Source organism: Gopherus evgoodei, chromosome 8 (assembly GCF_007399415.2).
Source record: "Gopherus evgoodei ecotype Sinaloan lineage chromosome 8, rGopEvg1_v1.p, whole genome shotgun sequence".
In the NCBI taxonomy this organism is placed as follows: domain Eukaryota; kingdom Metazoa; phylum Chordata; order Testudines; family Testudinidae; genus Gopherus; species Gopherus evgoodei.
Window position 1 is genome coordinate 95846081 of NC_044329.1, and position 19904 is coordinate 95865984.

General features: G+C 43.4%; 1 protein-coding gene and 1 long non-coding RNA gene across 12 annotated transcripts in view; one reads left to right on the top strand and one right to left on the bottom strand.

Annotated features, from left to right (window-relative positions):
* Nucleotides 1–688, bottom strand: part of ATG4C (autophagy related 4C cysteine peptidase) — an 84009-nt gene extending 83321 nt beyond the window's left edge. For all 11 annotated transcript variants that reach the window (XR_004001504.1, XR_004001503.1, XM_030571622.1 and 8 more), the window contains exon 1: nucleotides 575–688. The gene's annotated coding sequence lies outside the window, so the exon portion shown is untranslated. The remainder of the gene's footprint in view (nucleotides 1–574) is intronic.
* A 10-nt stretch (nucleotides 689–698) lies between these two features.
* LOC115655783 lies at nucleotides 699–3036 on the top strand. Its single transcript, XR_004001505.1, has 3 exons — nucleotides 699–1228; nucleotides 1398–1530; nucleotides 2995–3036. It is a non-coding gene; the product is annotated as an uncharacterized LOC115655783 (long non-coding RNA).
* The last annotated feature ends 16868 nt before the right edge of the window (nucleotides 3037–19904 follow it).

The following is a 19904-nucleotide window of genomic DNA, read 5'->3' on the forward strand; positions in this document are numbered from 1 at the left end:
TACCACCTCGCTCAAGCAGTCTCTTTGCTTCCCTCTCTTTGGGTAGGATTGTTTCCCTAGATGGAAAAGCATGTTAATTAAGATATTAACCTGCTCCCCGTGCCCCAAAACTGAATCAGACAGGAAGACACATACCTCTCACTAAGCATCCCTCTCCCCCATTCACTGCAGCCCTCCCCACGGCACCGAGGCATGCACCAGCCAGCCACCCCATGGCACCCAGGACGGGCTCATGCCCTGTCGTAGTCACCCTGGCGAGACCCTCGGCAGTTTCCGGGGGACGCCCCACCTGAGAGGCGCTTCTCTCCATCCCCGCGCAAGGGGTCACAGAGAAGCTCACCCCACAGCTGAGGGGAGGGGATTAGGCGCTCCCCCCACCACAAACGCCCCGCTGGAAATGGCCCCCTCAGGAATCACTCCTGTCCCCGTCCCCCGAGAGGCGCGGGCTCCACTCTCTCCCGCTGCCCCGACCCCATGGGGGCCCGCAGGAGCCACGCTCGCCCCTCCAGCCCGCGGGCAGGACCCGGACGCTCCCTCCGCCCCAGCTGACGGACGGGAAAGGAGAGCAGCTCACCCCGCACGGAGCCACAGCCGGCCCGCTCACTCCAGCACCGCGCGCCGGCTGGCCCCTCGCGGCCGCCGTACAAAAGCAGGAGCCCTTAGCGCTCCGGAGCCTCCACTTCCGGCCGCCGGTCACGGGACGCCGTCAGCCGCGCCGCATGCCGGGAGCCGTATTCTCTGGGGCCCGCCCCTGGGGTTGTCGTGTGCCCCCCTCTCCCGGCCTCGTGGTTGGCCGCGGTTACAGCCTTTTTGCTCCGCGGCGCCGGCGCCGCCCCTTGGCAGAGACCAAGCCTGGCAGCCGAAGCCCCGCAGGCGAAGGCGAGGGGGCGCTGAGGGCGGGCGTGACGGTGGAAACGGGGGCGGTCCTTGGACTGCACCTGCAGCCCCGCCCTCCTGTAAACAGAGTGGCAGCGCCTGGAGGCGAGGACGGCTCATTTGCTTGTTAAATGCCCCAGAGCAGTGTCAGGTGTAATGGCCAATAATGCCTTGCTGGAGCCAGCCTAGCAATAACTCCAGAAGGTTGATTTTCATCACTGGCCAGGGGGACTAGCTCCTCTGATTGGCTGCCTTCCCTACGTACCTGTCTTCTGTGGAGGAGCAGCCACTCACAATAATACCCAGCTCTTGCATATTCATCAGAAAGTGCTCAAAGTTCTTTGCAAAGGAGGTAAGTATAATTCCCCCCTCACCCTTTTATGCATGGGAAACTCAAGCACCTGATGGGGAAATGACATGCTTAAGGTTACCCAGCAGGCTTATGTCAAAGCCAAGACTTGGCTGTAGGATTCCTGAGTCCAAGTCAAGTGTCTTATCCACTGCTGCTGCCTTCCAATCAGAACTGCTGCAGGGGAAGATAGTACTGGTGCCCCCGCTCTGGGAGAAGAGAAGAGCTGTGGCTGGGGAGAGGGAGCAGCTCATAACATTTTCACAGCAAAGGAAGAGGAAGCAGAAATTTTCCAGCAGTTCAAGGTAGTTCTGCTTTTTTTTCCCCTCTGAAAAATGGGTCAGTCAGTTTTCCCTTTCCACCATCAAGTCTGGGAGAGAATAGGCCCCTGCTGCAGCTGCCATTCCAGTCCTGGAAGCAGGGGTGAAAAGCCCTCACAATTGCAGAAGGAGTAGAGGTGTGCTGAGGGGCGAGATGCAGATGAATGGTGGGGCAGAACTAATTTTTGGGCTAGGCAGTGGAACACAGAATTAGTAAACATTTTGGGCTCTGGGGAGAAGCTGGAAGCTCTGCACCATCAGGTGGCATTTTAACACAAATCTTTGTCATTTGATCTCAGCTGACTTCTAGTAAGAGCTCCTGTAGCAGGGGCCAAAAATCACCTTACTCTGTAAAGTTTGGGAGATGAGGTGACACTGTATTTGTAATACACATGAGCAGGGGAGAGTGAGGGTGTGTAGAGGAAGTTAAAAAAAAATCCAAAGACAGGACAATAAACAATATAATATTTTGAAAATAGTTTGCAATTTTTGGCCCAATCTCATTATTTTTGGGCATCTGACTCATGATTTTTGAATTTATGGGATTGGCAATTGTTCTAAAGATACCATATAAGCAATAGGTTCCTGCATTCTTGTGTTCCCATTCCACTAGTGGCAGGTTTGAGTGCATAGAGAGTACATTATATGCCCTTTCTTTGCGCTACTCCCTTCTGTTGGATGAAAGATAGGAAGTGGAAATCTTCAGTGACCTGAAACTCAAGGAAGAGTCATACAAATAGTGGAAATGAGGTTGAATTACAATGGATGAATATATATATTTAAACACAAACAAAACAAGCCTTCAGGGACAAAATTAGAAAGGTCAAGGCAAAAATTGGAGACTAAACTAGCCAGGGACTTAAAGGGTAGCAAGAAAACATTTTTAAAATACATTGGAAGCAAGAGGAGGACCAAGAACAATGTAGACTGATGACTCAATGAGGAGGGAAAGACAATAACAGAAAATGCAGCAATGTGTTAAATGCCTTTTTGTTTCGGTTTTCACCATCAAAGTTAGCAGTGATTGGACAACTAACATAGTGAACATCCATGTAAATGGGGTAGAATCTGAGGATAAAATAGTGAAAGAACAAATTAAGAATTACTTAGATGAGTTAGATGTCCTAAGCTCAGCAAGGCCTCATGAAATACATCCTAGAATACTGAAGGAACTGTCTGAAGAGATCTTTGAGCCATAAGCGATTATCTGTGAGAACTCGGAGGATGGGAGAGATCTGGGAAAGGACAAATATAGAACCTATCTACAAAAAAAGGAATAAGGACAACCCAGGAAATTATAGACCAGTCAGTTTAACTTCAGTATCTGGAAAGATAATGGAGCAAATAATCAAAATCAATTTGTAAGCACCTAGAAGAAAATCAGATAAATCAATATGGATTTGTCAAGAACAAATCATGTCAAACAAATCTAATATCCTTCTTTGACAGGTAACAAGCCTTGTGGATGGGGAGAAGCAGTAGATATGATATAGCTCGACTTCAGTAAGGCTTTTGATGAAGTCTCATGATCTTCTCATAAACAAACTAGAGAAATACAGCCTAGACAAAACTACTATAAGGTGAGTGCACATGGGCAGCTCCAGGCACCAGTGGTAAGCACCTCCCTTCCAGAGCCTGCACCTTGCACCCCCTCCTGTAGCCCGACCCCCCTACCCCAGGTCAGAACCCCCAGTGGTTTCCCCAGGAATTGAAATTAGGGGGGGTGTTCGAATTTACAGGGGGGGTGTCAGGTCCAATGAGATATATAAAAGAGATATGAATAAAGTAAATGTTTTATTAGGATTATGCAAATTTAACATAAGGAAAATGCAAGTTACATCAATACACATAACATCTAGATTTCTAAAAAAAAAAAAAATTTTTTTAAATGTATTTAATTTAAATTAACTTTTGAAAAGTAAGCCATCATGGGATAAGAGGGCAGTCCTCTCATGGATCAGTAACTGGTTAAAAGATGGGAAACAAAGGGTAGGAATAAATTATCAGTTTTCAGAATGGAGGGAGATAAATAGTGGTATCCTTGAGGAGTCAGTACTGGGACCAGTACTGTTCAACATATTCATCTGGAAAAATGGGTAAACAGTGAGGTGGCAAAATTTGCAGATGATACAAAACTACTCAAGATAGTTAAGTCCCAGGCAGACTGCGAAGAGCTACAAAGGGATCTCACAAAACTGGGTGACTGGGCAACAAAATGGCAAATTAAATTCAGTGTTGATAAATGCAAAGTAATGCACATGGGAAAGCAATCTCAACTATACATACAAAATGATGGCATCTGAATTAGCTGTTAACACTCATGAAAGGGATCTTGGAGTCATTGTGGATAGTTCTCTGAAAACATCCACTCAATGTGCAGCAGCAGTCACAAAAGCAAACAATGTTGGGAATCAGGGCCTTCCTTAGGCATGGGCAACATAGGCAGCTGCGTAGAGCACCTGAAAATTTGGGGCACCACTGGGTCTTAGTGTCCACCCTCTTGTTTTCCTATCCCTGTTCTGACCCTTCCTGCAGGCTCCCACAGATGGCTGCTCTAGCCTGGTGAGTCTTCCTTGAGAGGGAATCTAGTAGTTAAAAGTGAAAAAACCTCCAGCCTGCCAGACCTATTAGCACAACATTGAAACTGTTAAAGAGACATTCAAGGGGTAATAAAGCCATTTAACAGGCATTTGCCAACCCCAAGGTATATACTGACAGGTTTCAGAGTGGTAGTCCTGTTAGTCTGTATCAGCAAAAACAAGGACGAGTCCTCGTGTCACCTCAAAGACTAACAAATTATTTGGGCATAAGCTTTTGTGAACTAGAACCCATTTCATCAGATGTCCACAAAAGCTTATGCCCAAATAAATTTTTATACTGTCAGTTTCTGACGTTACTGACAAAAACAGTTGTGCATTAATGTAATATTTACACAGAACATGTCAGTCTACAGGACCTTTGTTTAAAATTTGCTTTAAAAATATTTCATTAGTGAGTTGGTGAAGATTATAAAATCACATTTCTAAAAAATGCTTGCATAGAGTTTTAGATGCACAATCATCTTTAGCCTTAAATGCGTGGATCTTCAGAAATACAGTTTTTTTAAATAAATCCTTCAAAAGACCTCCCTTATCTAAAATACACATTTTAATTACTATAGTTAAAAAAAGAAGTGCTTCCAAGTCTTCCTGTGTCCTTTCTGTCCATCCCTTCACCACCTCTCCCCCCACTCCCCACTGAAGAGAGCCCTTAAAGGGACAACAGTCCTTCCCTTCCAGATAGCTGGACAAAGAATTCCCTTTCTTTACTTCTGACTATCCGACGAACTAGTTTTAAAAGAACCCTCCAGCAAAATCAGTACCTTAGTAAGACAAAATCCTTGTTATACCTAAAATCTTTGGAAACATTTTTTTAAAGTTGTTGAAATTTCATAACCATGTCTCTTGTTATGATCACATAAAGTAAATTACTGTTCCCTTTTTCTAAAAGCAATGAACATTGTTATGAACACACTAAACCACTCTGATTAATTTAAAAGAATGTCTCTGTTTCAGTGAGTTAAATATGTAGTAATCTGGAATGCTGGCTTAAGATTTGAGTACATTTAAAATATAAATTCAGCTTAGAAATACTGATGAAGAAAATGTAAAACAGAGAAGAGCTGCATCATGTATTCCATTATATGTAATGTTGTATTCAGCAGGACAGCTGACTCACCCTTACTATGAAGTTTTTGCAAATAAATCTCTGACAAACTTCAGGGCATATCAAAAAACCTGTGACTGACATTTTTTATTCCCATATTTTAGTGCTTTTAATTAGGTACTTTCTTCATGTCCATTCTGCATGAGGGAGAGTGCATGGAAGTCTCTGCGGGGAACTGTGACTCTCTGCCACCATGAGGCAGGCCAGGCATCTCATTATCCTTTGCTGTCAAGTCCCTCCTCCCCCACCCCCACTAGGCTGTGAGCTTGGGCTGCCATCCGGTATAGGGGCACCAGTTTAATAATACTGCGTAGGGCCCCATAAATCCTAAGGACGGCCCTGTTGGGAATCATTAAGAAAGAAAATATCACATTGCCTCTATATAAATCCATGGTACGCCCACACCTTGAATAGTGTGTGCAGATCTGGTCACCCATCCTAAAAATATATATATTGGAATTGGAAAAGGTACAGAGATGGGCAACTAAAATGATCAGGGGTATGAAAGAGGAGGAGAGATCAAAATGACTGGGAATTTACAGCTTAGAAAAGAGATGACTAATGGGGATATGATAGAGGTCTGCAAAATCTTGACTGGTGTGAAGAAAGTGAATAAGGAAATTTTATTTAATCCTTCACATAACAGAAGAACTAGCAGTCACCCAATGAAATTAATAGGCAGCAGGTTTTAAAAAAACAAAAGGAAGTACTTCTTCACACAATATAAAGTCAACCCAGGGAACTCTTTACCAGGGGATGCTGTGAAGACCAAAACTATAACAGGATTATAAAAAGAACTAGATAAATTCCTGGAGAACAGGTCCATCTGTGGCTATTAGCCAGGATGGGGAGGGATGCAATACCATGCTCTGAGTGTCCATAGCCTGTTTGTCAGAAGCTGGGAATGGGCAACAGGGGATTGTCACTTGATGATTACCTGTTCTGTTCATTCCCTCTGAAGCACCTGGCCTTGACCACTGTTGTAAGACAGAGTACTGGGCTATATGGACCATTGGTCTGACCCAGTCTGACCATACTTATGTAAAAATTAATTATAATAATGTTTAGTACAGAAACTCCCCAATATAATGACCTCCCAAGATAGCAACAGTGTGAGATAACAACCTTGGCAAATAATGCATTTTAAAAATCTTGGCCTACTAGGAAACATATTTATATAAGTTTCCATTCCCAGTCACAAATCTAGCATTCTGGAGCAAAGTGACTAAAATATAGTCCAACAAACAAATGTTTATTTAACATGCCCCTCACTTTTCTCTCCACCGCACTCCACTCACTGGTGTTGTCCTTGGTCAGTGGAGACTCAGAGTTCAGAGGTGCTTTCACGTGAGTACACCTTCCAGGTGAGGGACAAGACGGCACTTTGCTTGTTCCTCCAGCTGTTCGCTGTTTGCTCTGGCCACATCTGTTCGTTGTGCCACCATTCACTCCACCGCTCTGTTGCCAATGGCCCTGCACAGTCACCTTCAGCTGCTACCTGCCACTGTGACCTCTGCGAGTTGGTCTCTTGAGGTTCCACCAGCTCTCAGTGATTTCAGCTGAGCTCTCAGCGTGGGAACCTCGCTGCTAGTGCAGTCTGGGTTGTCTCTTACACAAAAACACTGTACCCACAGGAACACTGTCCCCACAACAGGACTAAGCACTTAGACCTGATTGTCAGTGATTTCAGCTGCAGTGGTCACTTAACAGAACAAAAGACTATCTATGGAGCCTAATCAGCTCTGTCTTTAAACAGTGGAGAGGGATAGGTCCCCACCCTCTCTCTTGATGTCTTCAAATCATCACATGCTACAGTTCTACTGCCCTTTACTCATACAATAAGAACAACATTTCATCCCTCATTCCCCCCACATTCAAGTAGTTTGTAACCCAACCCCCGCCAAAATCTATCACTTGGACAACACAGCTCTGTTTGCTGGATACCTAGGTAGATTAGGTGTGAATGTAACCTGTCTGTAACCTGTACGTATGAGCAATGTACCTCCACTGCTTCCTGACTGTATCTTGATCTCACCCACCGTACACCCCGCATTGGGAACATGGCAGACTGTATATGCTATGTGCTGTTGAATATCAAACTAGTAGCATCCCCCTATACTCTGTATGCTACCCCCGATGATCAATAACTGACTTTTCAAACTCTCTGTATCATTTATTTTTAAACATTTTCTAATAAACTTTTATAATCTGGCCCTGAAGCCTTTCCCCGCAGCTCCAGCTCATCACTAGCTGTCAGGGAGCGCTCATTTAGACTTTGTTACAAATCATCATTTGAAATTATTAGGTTGGCCAACATCACCAAAATGAATGCACTGGCATCATAAAAAACAGCTGTCTAAGGAAGCAAGGAAGGTAGTCTATGTTCATATTTTTCAAATCTATTATACTTTTTCAGATACACATATTTTATCATACACTGTATAAGCTTTTAAAGTATGTTTTAATGTTTCAGTTTAAATTCAGATTTCCAAACAGTAACTGAATTGGTATGTAACTAGCTCACAAAACTTGGAGAGGGGGTGTTGGGGAAATTCGGGGGGGTGTAGGGAATCACTGGAGCCCCCTCCTGCACCAAACTCCCTCCCAGAGCCCACACCCCTCACCCTCTCCTGCACCCTAACACTCTGCAACATCCTGGAGCTCCCTCCTGCACCAAACTCCCTCCCACAGCCCTCACGCCCTCCTGCACCCCAACACTTTGCATGTGATGAGTGTCTCAAAATATTTTGGTCAAAGACAAAATTTCAAAAATGGTTCTTCTTTAGAAGGTTGCCAACCCCTGGGTTAGACATTAGGAAAAAGGTTGTGACTATAAGAATAAATAAGAACTCGAACAGATTACCTATGGAGGCTGTGGAATCTGTGTCATTGGACATTTTTAAAGAAAAGTTAGACAGGTATAGTCTAGATAATACTTAGTCCTGTCTCAGTGCAGAGGAATGGACTAGATGACTTATTGATGTCCCTTTCAGTCCTAAATTTTTATGATTCTATGAAATGTCAGATCTCCTTACAAACATACGACCATATCAGCTTACCTACATAGGGAAATGTGACTCAGTGCTAATATACTCCATAGATATTTTACTTGTCTCATGTTATTGGAGCTGTTTTAGAGCAAAAGATCCCCAAGTTCTCTCTAGACACACATTTGTTACAATCACAAAAGAGAAATGCTACATCACATGAAGCATGAAAGTACCATACACCCAGTGGAGAACGAATGCAGGTGTCCTTGGTTCCATTTCTGCCTACCACTGACCATGCAGGTTGGTAGGGCACGTCACTGCCTTTCTCTGCCTCAGTTTCTTTATCGGTAAAATGGGGATAATGATAGCAAAAGAGCTTTGAGAGAAACTGATTAAAAATGTTATAAAAGAGCTAGCTTCTATTTTTCTGTTGCACCTGCAGCATACAATTCTTTGTTGTCCTTTTTTAGCTCAAGAAAGAGATGAGGAAGGACTGGAAGTAATTTATACTGCATGTGTTTGTCTGCCAGAAAAAAATGATAAAATGTTTAAATAATCAAAACAGGATTGTAGTCTTATATATTGTTGTTTGCTGAACTAAGCTGTCAAAGGCCCAATCAGGAGTGAGGGTCCACTGTGGTAGGCACTGGACAAAGAGAGGAAAACAAGATCCCTGCCCTTAATGGTTTATAACCTAATTTGAAAATATGTTTTTAGAGTTTAATCTTTGTTTTTATTTTCAGATACAAAGACAGATTAGGGCACTTGTCAGTGTATGGTCTTGCATACGGAGTTCAGAGCAGCTGGGGTGGCCAGAATTTACCAACATAAGAACAAAGAGTTGTTCAATGTATCAAATAAAATGACTATTCCCTTGCCTGACATTAGTTGCCTGCACCTCCCTAAAATTAAATCTAATAACTGTGTTTTAATTTGATAGGACACCAATATGCCATCTGGATATACACTATTAATCCCTAGGTCACCCAGGTTAAGAGAATGAAAATATTTATTTTCTGCTTTGTGCATCTGTCAGATCATGCAAAACAAGGCTTTGATTACAAAATAATTACACAAGGCAACCATAAATAACAATATACGTGGAATTAGTTTGCTTCACATACACTAAATCAATGGTTCTCAACCAGGGGTACTTTACAGCAGGAGAAATCAGTACAAACTATAATTTCATACAGACAATGTCTTGTTTATACTGCTCTATTTACGATACATTGGAATGTAAGTACAATATTTATATTCTAATTGATTTATTTTATAATTATATGGTAATCATGAGAGAGTCAGTAATAATGTGCTGCGACACGTATTTTTATGTCTGATTTTGTAAGCAAGTAGTTCTAAAGTGAGATGAAAGTTGGGGATACACAGTAAAAAATCAGACTCCTGAAAGGGGTTCAGTAGTCTGGAAAAGTTGAGAGCCTTTCTGTAGGGGAGAGATTGGAGAAAACGTCTTGCATATAGCAAACTTCACACACAAGTCACAGAGGGAGTTTATACTTTTAGCACTGTAATAGCATGAACTTCCATACAAATGACTTCCCAGCTCCAATAGTGCTAAATTATGCAATACCAGCAAGTAAATATTTAAAATCTGTTGATAGAAAACATAATTTAAGTGTATATTGCTTTTTTATATTAGCAGGCAAGAACAAGTCATAGTAAACTTGTGACAAATACAAGATTAAAAGTTAAGGGAGATGCTCTATACTTCACTAGCCTTATATAGGGTGCAGAAGAGGCCAATGCAGTTTTGGTTTCAGATCTTCTTCCTGCCACTCCAAAGGAGAGCTTCTGCAGTAGGGGCAGGAGTCTAGCAGTTACTCCAGCCGCACTGCTCTAGTGTCAACAACTTCTTCGCCTAGTCTCATGGGGACCAGGGTAGGAGCTCAGAGTCCCGCTCTGTTTTTTCATCACCTTAGTGACATCTGAGATGAGATGGAACTGGAACCGCTGTACCTGCCTCAGAGAGGAATCATGATCCCTTTGTGAGCCTCACAGGTTGGGAACCATTGATTTAGAAAGATGCTTGCTTTGCACCACAACTTTCTTAGTATGATTTTCTTTGATATTCAGAACTAATGAGTGTCCCTGACTTATTGTATTGATGGGAGAAAGTTCAGAGAGGTAAAAACACCCTTCACCATCTAAACGTCTTGATCTTCAGTGCTTGTGTGACTCTAATAGTTACTGCAAGGGACAGGGAGGCAGGAAGCCTAGGTTCTGTTCCCAGCTCTGTCGCTGACTTGCTGAATCACTTACCTTCTTGTGCCTATTAATATAACTACCTTTAAAAGGAGCAAGATAGAGCTGAGAGATGTAATGGGAACATAAAACATTCAAAGATCCTCACTATCCAGTTTACTTTGCTCATGTGTAGTCCATTCACTTGAATGAAATTACTTGCATGAGTTAGGCGATAAGATTTGGCCCTTAATGAGTTTAAAAGGTTTCACCTAGTTGCCAGTAGATGGCTCTCTTAATTTGCAATGAAATATTTCTATTATTTGCACTTTGGGTTATGCTGGACATATTAGCAGTGGAAAGTGTGTTTTCTTTGAGGGACTTTATGTAAGAATAATAGAACAAGCAGTAATGGCAGACAGAATTGAATAAATAGGCTAATAAAGACAATATCAATTATTATTTAATACCTTTCCTAACTGGTGTTTGCAAACTGCTTTGAAGGTTGTGCAAGAGCTAGACAGCATAGGTAACAAGCCTGATGACTCATCATTATTATTGGCAGAACGTCACTCACCTACTGTGATAAGAACCAAGTAAAAATTCTCTAAAAAGTTCAGAAAATGAAGATAACAAAATGTAGTCACTTATTTTAAAAGATGTATCTGGCCAGTGGACAGATACCTCAGTGAATAGCTGAGTTACTTCTCTTCCCTCCCACTACACCTGAGTGCAGAAGGCCGTCAGTGCAGTAGAATTGCTGCAGTGTCATAAATTTATCAATATTCTTAGATATAGTCAGTCTGTGAACCTTCAGTATATGGACACATAGGTTGAACCTACTATAACTTTGAGATACATAGAATTGATTGGTCATTCCCTGAATTTGTTGTTACTAAATTTCCCAGCAGAGAAGTTTGGATTTCTCCCATCTAGCATTTTAGCCCTTGATGTCATGAGTTGATAGTTTTCTCCCACTCCCAAGATCAACAGAGCAGTTAAAGAAGATATACAGGCATTTTAAAAAGTATTGTAGGCAAAAACAACTGGGGTGAGTCAGTCTACAGTGTCCCACAAAGTTGCTGTATTTGGTCTAGATATTGCAGTGTGTTTGTACAAAAGTAATATTAACATTGTTGTTGTCCCCAAAATATGCAACAGTGTTACCTCTTTTATCACATTTCAAGTCATTCTTGCCTATGAAATATTGCCTGACAGGAGGAGTTACTGCTATAGCAAGCTCTTTCTTTCTTGTTCCCTTTCCCTCTCCTCCTGTATTATCTTCTCCTTTTCATTCCTGTACTACTTTCTCCTTCTTCCCTTTTCTATCCTCTCATTCTGGTTCTTTTTAAATATTAAGTAGATGATATTATGGCAACTCCCAAAAGCCCTAGTCAGAATAATGGCTTTATTATGCTACGCATTGTACAAATGCCTAGGAAGACAGAGAAAAGATCTGATTATATTTTTGGTTCTTTCTTTCACCTCTCTCGTTCCTATTTTCCTATTCCTCCTTTCTCTACTGTTCTCTCTTTATCCTATTCCCTCACTTTGTTTCACCTCAAAATCTCTCATCTCTTCAGCAGTCTAATTCCAACTCATCTTCTCACTACAAGTTCAGCCCCTATACTGGAGTAACTTTTGGATAATGTTGCATCCTGGGTATGTCAAGGCCCCCAGCACCTCAAGTCTTGATGGTTGGAAGAGGTTATTGATATATTCCATGTATCTCCACTTAATGAAGAGGGCTTATTTGAAAACCGCAGATTAGTTAAGATGTTGGTAGTACTGTTGCACATGCCTTTCCCCATGGAAAGCCCTGGGTCAGATGTAGTACATAATTAGAAGGAGCGAGGTTGTGGAACAATGGTAGTGGGGCAAACAACCTACCTAGTTTTAAAATGGAGCTTGATAAAGTTATGAATGGGATTATATGATGGGGTTGTGTGCAACAGCGGGGGCTGGACTTGATGTTCCAGTCAGTCCCTCCCAGTATTATGTCCCTAAATGTCTCCCATTGTCCAGTGTGGCCAGGATTCACTCTTTTTAATCCTGTGCCAATCTTATCAGAACATTTGTCTTTGTGACCATACCACTGGGCTATTTTAATTTAATTTAAGGTTTCTAGCAATGCCTGTTTATTGCTGGAGTCTAGTCCAGAATATAGAAATTGTTTGCTCACTTATGCACTCTTTACACTGGAGATCCATGAAGTGAATTAAATTGAAGGCTCTGTTTACATTACAACTATAAACGGAGTCAGAAACGCTAGTTACACCAAGGGTTTTCCCTTACTCTTATTATAATTTGGATAAGAGCTGTAGTGCATTAGGGCCTATCTAGCATAACCAGGCTAAAGCTTTGGCTGTTTCAGAGTTTTAAACTAGTTGTAGGGACACTTAGGTCCCAACAACACTTCAACAAAGTTGTAATTAGGGGCCCCGATGAAGTTATGGTTGCAACATATATGAGGCCTAAAGACTATCCATGTATGTTGTCTTTGGTAGTTTTTAAAACCTTAATGGTAGAATCTAGATTGGCTTTATTTAATAAAAAATCATAGAAATGTAGGACTGGAAGGGATCTCAATAGGTCATCCAGTCCAATCCCTTGCACTGAGCCAGGACTACGTATTGGCTGAACAGGGGAAGGCAACCTATGGCACGCGTGCCGAAGGTGGCGCACGAGCTGATTTTCAGTGGTAATCACACTGCCTGGGTCCTGGCCACCGGTCCGGGGGCTCTGCATTTTATTTTAATTTTAAATGAAGCTTCTTAAACATTTTAAAACCTTATTTACTTTACATACAACAATAGTTTAGTTATATATTATAGACTTATAGAAAGAGACCTTCTAAAAAAGTTAAAATGTATTACTGACATGCGAAACCTTAAATTAGAGTGAATAAATGAAGACTCGGCACACCACTTCTGAAAGGTTGCTGATCCTTGAGTTAGACCAACCCTGACAGGTGTTTGTCTAACCTGCTCTTAAAATCTTCTAATGATGGAGATTCCACAACCTTCCTAATTAATTTGTTCCAGTACTAACTGGAGCCCTCTTTGAACCTCATTCTGGGGTTTTAGATCCAGTGTGTGCCTTTTATGGATTATATGTTAGGTCAGCAGGTGTTTGGGCCTAGACTGTGTGAAACTCATTTTCCCTTAACATCCATTTCAGTCTAATTCTTTGTGCTGGTGGCTCTCTTCTCTGCCTTTGGGGAGGCAGGAATTCACCCAAGAATCAGTCCAAGGCACAGCTTTCTCCCAACAGCTTTATTAGTCTATACAGAATCCCACTGAGATTGCTAAGAACAGTCAGTGGGTATGATACAGATATCCCAGATGCCTACAAGGAACTCAAGCTCCATCAATCAAAAACAATCTTGCTTGCCCCAGTCTTGGCTACTTTGTCCCAGACTAAGGCTCCTCCTTCCCTTGAGACAGTGGCTGATTCTTTAGTGGAGAACTCTCAACCTGCTGTATCCTTGCAGTGGCAACATGCACTCCCGGCTGCAGGCTGCATGGTCCCTTCTCCATTGGCAATCTAATCAGTGGAGAATTGGCAGTGGCAAGGAGGAGTGGTATTTCCTATCAGCCAAAGGTGCCAGAACTTTTATAGAAGTGTGTGTGTGGTGGGGGTGGGGGGCAGGCCAATGTGGCAGGGGAATTAAAGTATTACTTAAATATTCTGTAGAGTACAGCTGTAACATAAATAACTGGAATACAAAACATAGCCACATTATAATATTTAAGGTATGTTATAATATGAACAAACAAAAAACCCAACAACTTTAGTTCTAAACATTGGGTCTTCATTTTATTTTTGCACTTCATGTATTGTACGTCACTTGCATTTATAATTTTATTGTGTATGCTCCACTATTAATACTGCACTATTATTATTGAACTGTAACTTGCAATTCTGTAACATCACAATTGAATCATCCTTGTTTATCTGTAATGAATATTTTAACAGTTGTAACCCTAAATTTTAAATCTCCTTGAGAAAAGGTGTCAACAAAATAAATAATAACAAACAACTTTGAAGGGAGGTAAATGTTTCCCCATCTACGAGCTACCATATAAAATGATGTTTTTTTTAATGTTTTATAAAAAATATTTTTAGAAAACCTAACAAACACCCTCAACAGGCTGTAAGATAGAAGTAATATGATATCTACTGAGCAAAAAATGTAAACTTTATGCAGTTTTCATTACATGATTATCCAGGATTGCCATGGATATCTAGGAATGCATCTGATCCGATCTCATAGTGCATCTTGGCCATTAGCAGTATGATCATGTCTTTCCCACAGCACATAAGAAACATATGTTAAATAGTGGGGGGCATAGCTCCCTGGCTTCCTAGGTGCTGCCAGATCTCTAGCCAACCAGGACTCTGGGATGTGGGGAGGTCAGCTACTCCTATTTGCCCATCCCCAGCCAATGAGGCTCCAGAGTAGTTTTAGCCTTCAAAGCCTTGCTGCTGATTGGTGGAGTGGGAGAGGTTCCACATCTCTGCCATTTTACATATCTATCTATCGCTGGCAATAATCCTGCACTGGAACATGGATATATGGGCTAGGTCATCCAGTGTCTCTCCATCTTGAACATCTATGTCCCTATGAATAACTCCTATTTACAACCATGTTAGTACAGATTTTATAACTAGCTGCGTTCATTTGAAAATGAAATCATCGTTAGTTTTATGCTTAAATAATTGTCTGCAAACTATTTCAACTGCCTCTCACCAACCAAGAAAATCAAGTTGCAGCACTTGACTTGCAGTAGGCACGCACCCCCTGGGGCAGGGCCAGTGCAAGGATATTTTGCGTCCTAGGCAAAACTTCCACCTTGTGCCCCTGCCATGCACATCGGTTCATTGAGGGGGCAAATCCCAATGAGCCTTTATAGACCCCAGGAGCCAGCCATGCCCAGGGGCTGCTCTCCAGACCAGGTTCCCCCCTGCCTACCTTCTGAACTCCCCTGGAGGGTGCACAGCCCCCCCCCCCCCGCGAGCCCTCCCCACCCCACCCAGGTGGCCCCCGCCCTGAGTCCACTCACTGGCTTTGCTGGGCTTGGGCCACTGCAGCAGCTCGGCAGGGAGGAGCCGCCTTCCAGAGGCACAGGAGAGCCAGAGTGTCCCGCTTGTGGTAGCAGCAAGCTCCAGCCATGGAGGAGCCGGCGCGGTGCAGGGGGGCAGCAGCCCTGCAAAGGCAGCAGTGCCACTAGCGGGGAGCAGCTGCGCCCCCCTTGCCCCTCCTGCCCAGGCTACAGCCCAGGGTTCCCTTTGGGGGCTCCTGCAGGCTGCAGTGGATGTATGTGGGCGCCAACCTGCATGCACCCCCCGGCTCCCCTCTCGCCTAGGGTTACCATATTTCAACAATCAAAGAGGGGAGATCTCTGCCCTAGCCCGATTCCCATCCACTCCCTCCCACTTTCCACCCCGATTGCCCTGGTCAGAACCCCCAACCCCCCCTGCTCCTTGTCTCCTGACTGCCCCCTCCTGGGTCCCCTGCATCTAACTGCCCCCCAGAACCCCACCCCCTACCTAAGCCTCCCTTCTCCTTGTCCCCTGACTGCCTCTCCTGAGACCCCCCCCACCCTAACTGCCCCCCTAGGACCCTACCCCCATCTCCTGACTGTCCCAACAGACTCCTGGGGACTCCCACATCCCATCCAACCACTCCCCCCCCCGACAGGACCCCCAGAACTCCCAACCCTTCCAAACCTCCCCCTGCTCCCTGACGGCACCCCAAGACTCCCCTTACTAGGCCCATGCTGGTCAGACGCTGGCTCCACATGGAGGCAAAACTCCATGGAGTGCTGAGGCAGCCGGGGCGGGGAGCGGCAGAAGGGGCAGTGGCGGCGGCAGCTCACGCTTCTGGTAGCCGCTGAACCCGAGTGCGGTGAGGGGGAAAGCGGGGGGCATGCCTGCCCGGGCTGTGGCCCAGTGCCCCGCCCCCCGGGGGGGCTCCTGCAGTGGATGCATGCGGGCGGCAGTCCCCGTGCGACCCCCAGCTCCCTCCTCACTGCGCTTGAGCTCTGTGGCTCCTGGGAGTGTGAGCTGCTGCCGCTGCCCCTCCCGCAGCAGGCTCAAGGCCCCGCATCCCAGTGTCTCACACTCCCGGGAGCCTCAGAACCCGAGCATGGTGAGGGGGGATTTGGGGGGCGCGCCTGCCACCTGTCTGGGTTCCCGGCTGCTGGGCCCACTCAGCCTCCTGCCAGCCTGGAGTTCTGTTCACTCAGCCGGCTGTGTGCTGAGCGGGACCGGTGGCCGGGACCCCGGCTGGCAGCCGCATGCCAGGCAAAATTGGCTCGCGTGCCAAAGGTGGCACGTGTGCCGTAGGTTGCCGACCCCTGCACTATTCCAATAATGGTTGCAGGATAACAGTACTACTTAGCTTTTACATACCACTTTATATTTTCAAAAGCAATATATAAAATTTAGCAAATTATTTCCACACCACCTTTTCAAGTAAAGATTGTCTCCAGTTTCAGAGATGAGGAAATTGAGGCAGAGAGGTTGTGACTCACACAGCAAGTCAGTGACAGCACTAGGATTAGAATTCAGAGTTTATGGTTCTGAACCAGAAGATTAGTCAGTCTGCCTGTCAGTAGTGTGGAAAAAAGATTTGTTGATAATATGAATGTTAGTGTTTGAGGTTATTGGGAGCATACTAGAAAAGAGACTGCACCTTTTCTTACAGATCTTCAGTTTTCCCTTCATTCTGTTGGTTAATGTTCCATGCACTGAAAAATGTTGAGACAGTCAATCTACAGTATCTGTTGGTCTTCCTTACAAGGTCATGTATACATTTCTACCAGCCTCACCCATCTGATATGATTTAAATTCATTGGCACTGATGTGGTAGTTTGTTGCTGGGCAGCAACAATCTGGAAAGTAACAAGAAATGTTTCTATTATTTTTCTGATGTTTGCTTGTTGAGGCTCACTGGGTTGAGAGATTTTTTTCATATTTAGACCAAATATATGGAGAGAGCCTATCAATCTACAATGGATAATTCTACATTGAGGGAATATAAATAATAGTTTAATCTACATTAGCTACAAGACTATATTCATTTTATAGCTTGGAAACTTTAAATATATATTCTTCTCTATGTGGGCAGATCTTACACATTTGATAACATGAAATCAGGATTTTATCATCTCTATTATTACTTCTATACTTTGCAACGTATGGATATTTACCTGCTTGAACAAAATGAAAACAAAATAATTTATTTTTTTTAAAAAAAGAAAAACCTATCCACCTCCCTTCCCAAATTTGGTTCTTTTTGAACTAAAGCTGATTTTTTTTTTCTTGCCCAAACCACCCCAAATGTAATATGGGTTGAATGTAACCTTTTGAATCAACATTCCATTTTGAAAAGGTCATTTCAAAACAAAACGTCAAAATGGTTTGTTCAAAAAATATTTAGACATTTCCAGGCTTTTTTCTAGCCAAAACTATTCACCAAATTCAATGCAAGTTTGTGAATAGTTTTGGTGCCCTGAAAAAGGCAGTTTTTGGTGTGACTTCACTATTTTCCAATAAATAAATAAGTAAAATGGGGCGGGGGGAAGGGATATTTGCCCAGCTCTATCCAATACATTTAGTGACAGGGATTCTCATTTATCAGCTGCTGTGCAAATAGCTAATAGAAAGCATGGAAGAGGGACATGGTAAATTAGAGAAGCTCCTGAATTCTGTATTTTACAGTGCATCGTGGATGCAATTTCCCTGTGCAGAGCTGACTGAGTGCTACAAGGGACCTTGCACATGGAGCTCAGAATCAAATATATGCAAATATGACTTAAAGCTACTTTTGCAGTCCATCCCCCTTGCGTTGTACACCACAGTAAGGCACATCTTGGAAGAACAGCACAGAGTGTGAGCTATAATTGTTAATACAAACTTTATCAAATGATCAAGTTAGATCTACAGTGAGAAGGGAAAATATAATCAGAAACAATGCATAAAGAATATATTAAAGGTAATATACCATTGCAAATACACTGCATGATGGTGTAGTTTAAAGGTTTTATTTGGGAAAGCCACATTACTCAAGTTCTACAAGTGAAGCCATCCTGATGTGTAATCATTCATAAAATCTTTACACAACAGGTAAAAATTTTCAAAACTGAGCTAGGATCCTATGTCCCATTAACTTCCATTGAGACTTAGATTCCTAACTTCCTAAGTCTCTTTTGAAAATGGGACTTACTTAATTTTTCTGTTGAAGTACCATTTTCAAAAGTGACTTAGGAATCTAAGCCTCAATAAAAGTCAATGGGACTTAGGTGCTTTTGAAAATTATACCCCATATTATTAAGTATTCACTATATACCACAAATTTAACAGAAAAATTATTTTAGAAAGTTTTTAATCTATATTTACAAAGTTTAAAAAAATTAGGACTATTTTTCATGTCCCTGTATGCCAAGCCAGGTTCTTTTGTTACTATGAGTTCAATAGTTCGGCATTCAGAAGGAAAGAAGAGTTATAATCAGAATCTTAAAAACCTCTGAATCATCAGTATTAGCTTTTCTGTATGCAATATCATCATAATTCTAAAGCCCAGTCTCTCAGTAAGTTACAGGACTAGATCCATGTACTGTGTCCCCTCCGGTAGTGATAAAAATCTTCTCTTTCCACTGGTGTAAGTCTCACAATGTTTGGCCTGAAGGGGTCTTGGTCAGTGGGTCTTGATGACCACTCGCGCCCAGCCCACCCAGTCCTGAGTGGTGTCCCCCATGATGGACTTCATGGTGTACACGTTGTAGCAGTCTCTCGCCTACTGCTGGTTGTCGAGGATGGGCCCGAAGGTGTTCATCTGAGCAATGCAAAACCACCCGAGTGTCTTATTTAACTGGTCATGGGTCAGCATCTACCCGCACATAGGGCCCACCGTCGGCTGCTGGAAGGAGTGCTTCCGACCACTACTCCAGGGGCTATATGCTGCTATAATTATAGCATAAAGGATGTAGAGGAGCATTCCCCTGGCATAGGAGCCTTGTGAGATGCTCTCCATCCTCCTTGCAGACACAGGCCAAGGTGAACTGCTGGAGCAGCACAGCTGGGAGGAGACAGATCAAGGTGAGAGGGGACATGGTCTTAGCACGCAATACTATAGGGATTCTGGGCTTCAGAGAAGTCCATAGCCAGCTTAAGTAAGGCTGCCCCTGGACTCTTCTAATTTATAGTGGGTCCATTACAACCCCTACAACAGCTCAGAATCTAGGCTGTGCAAAGGTGGCATAAAGCCATCTTTGCATACTGCTTCAGGCTCTGCCTACTGAGATGCAGCATAGAATCTTGCCCAGGTTGTCAGACTCTGGTCCGTGGACTACCAGTGGTCTGCAGGCTCCACTCAGGTGGTCCGTGAAAACTTCCCTCTAAGGTGCACGCCTGGGCGGCCACGTGAAAAAATGAAGGACCACCCACCCAGGCATG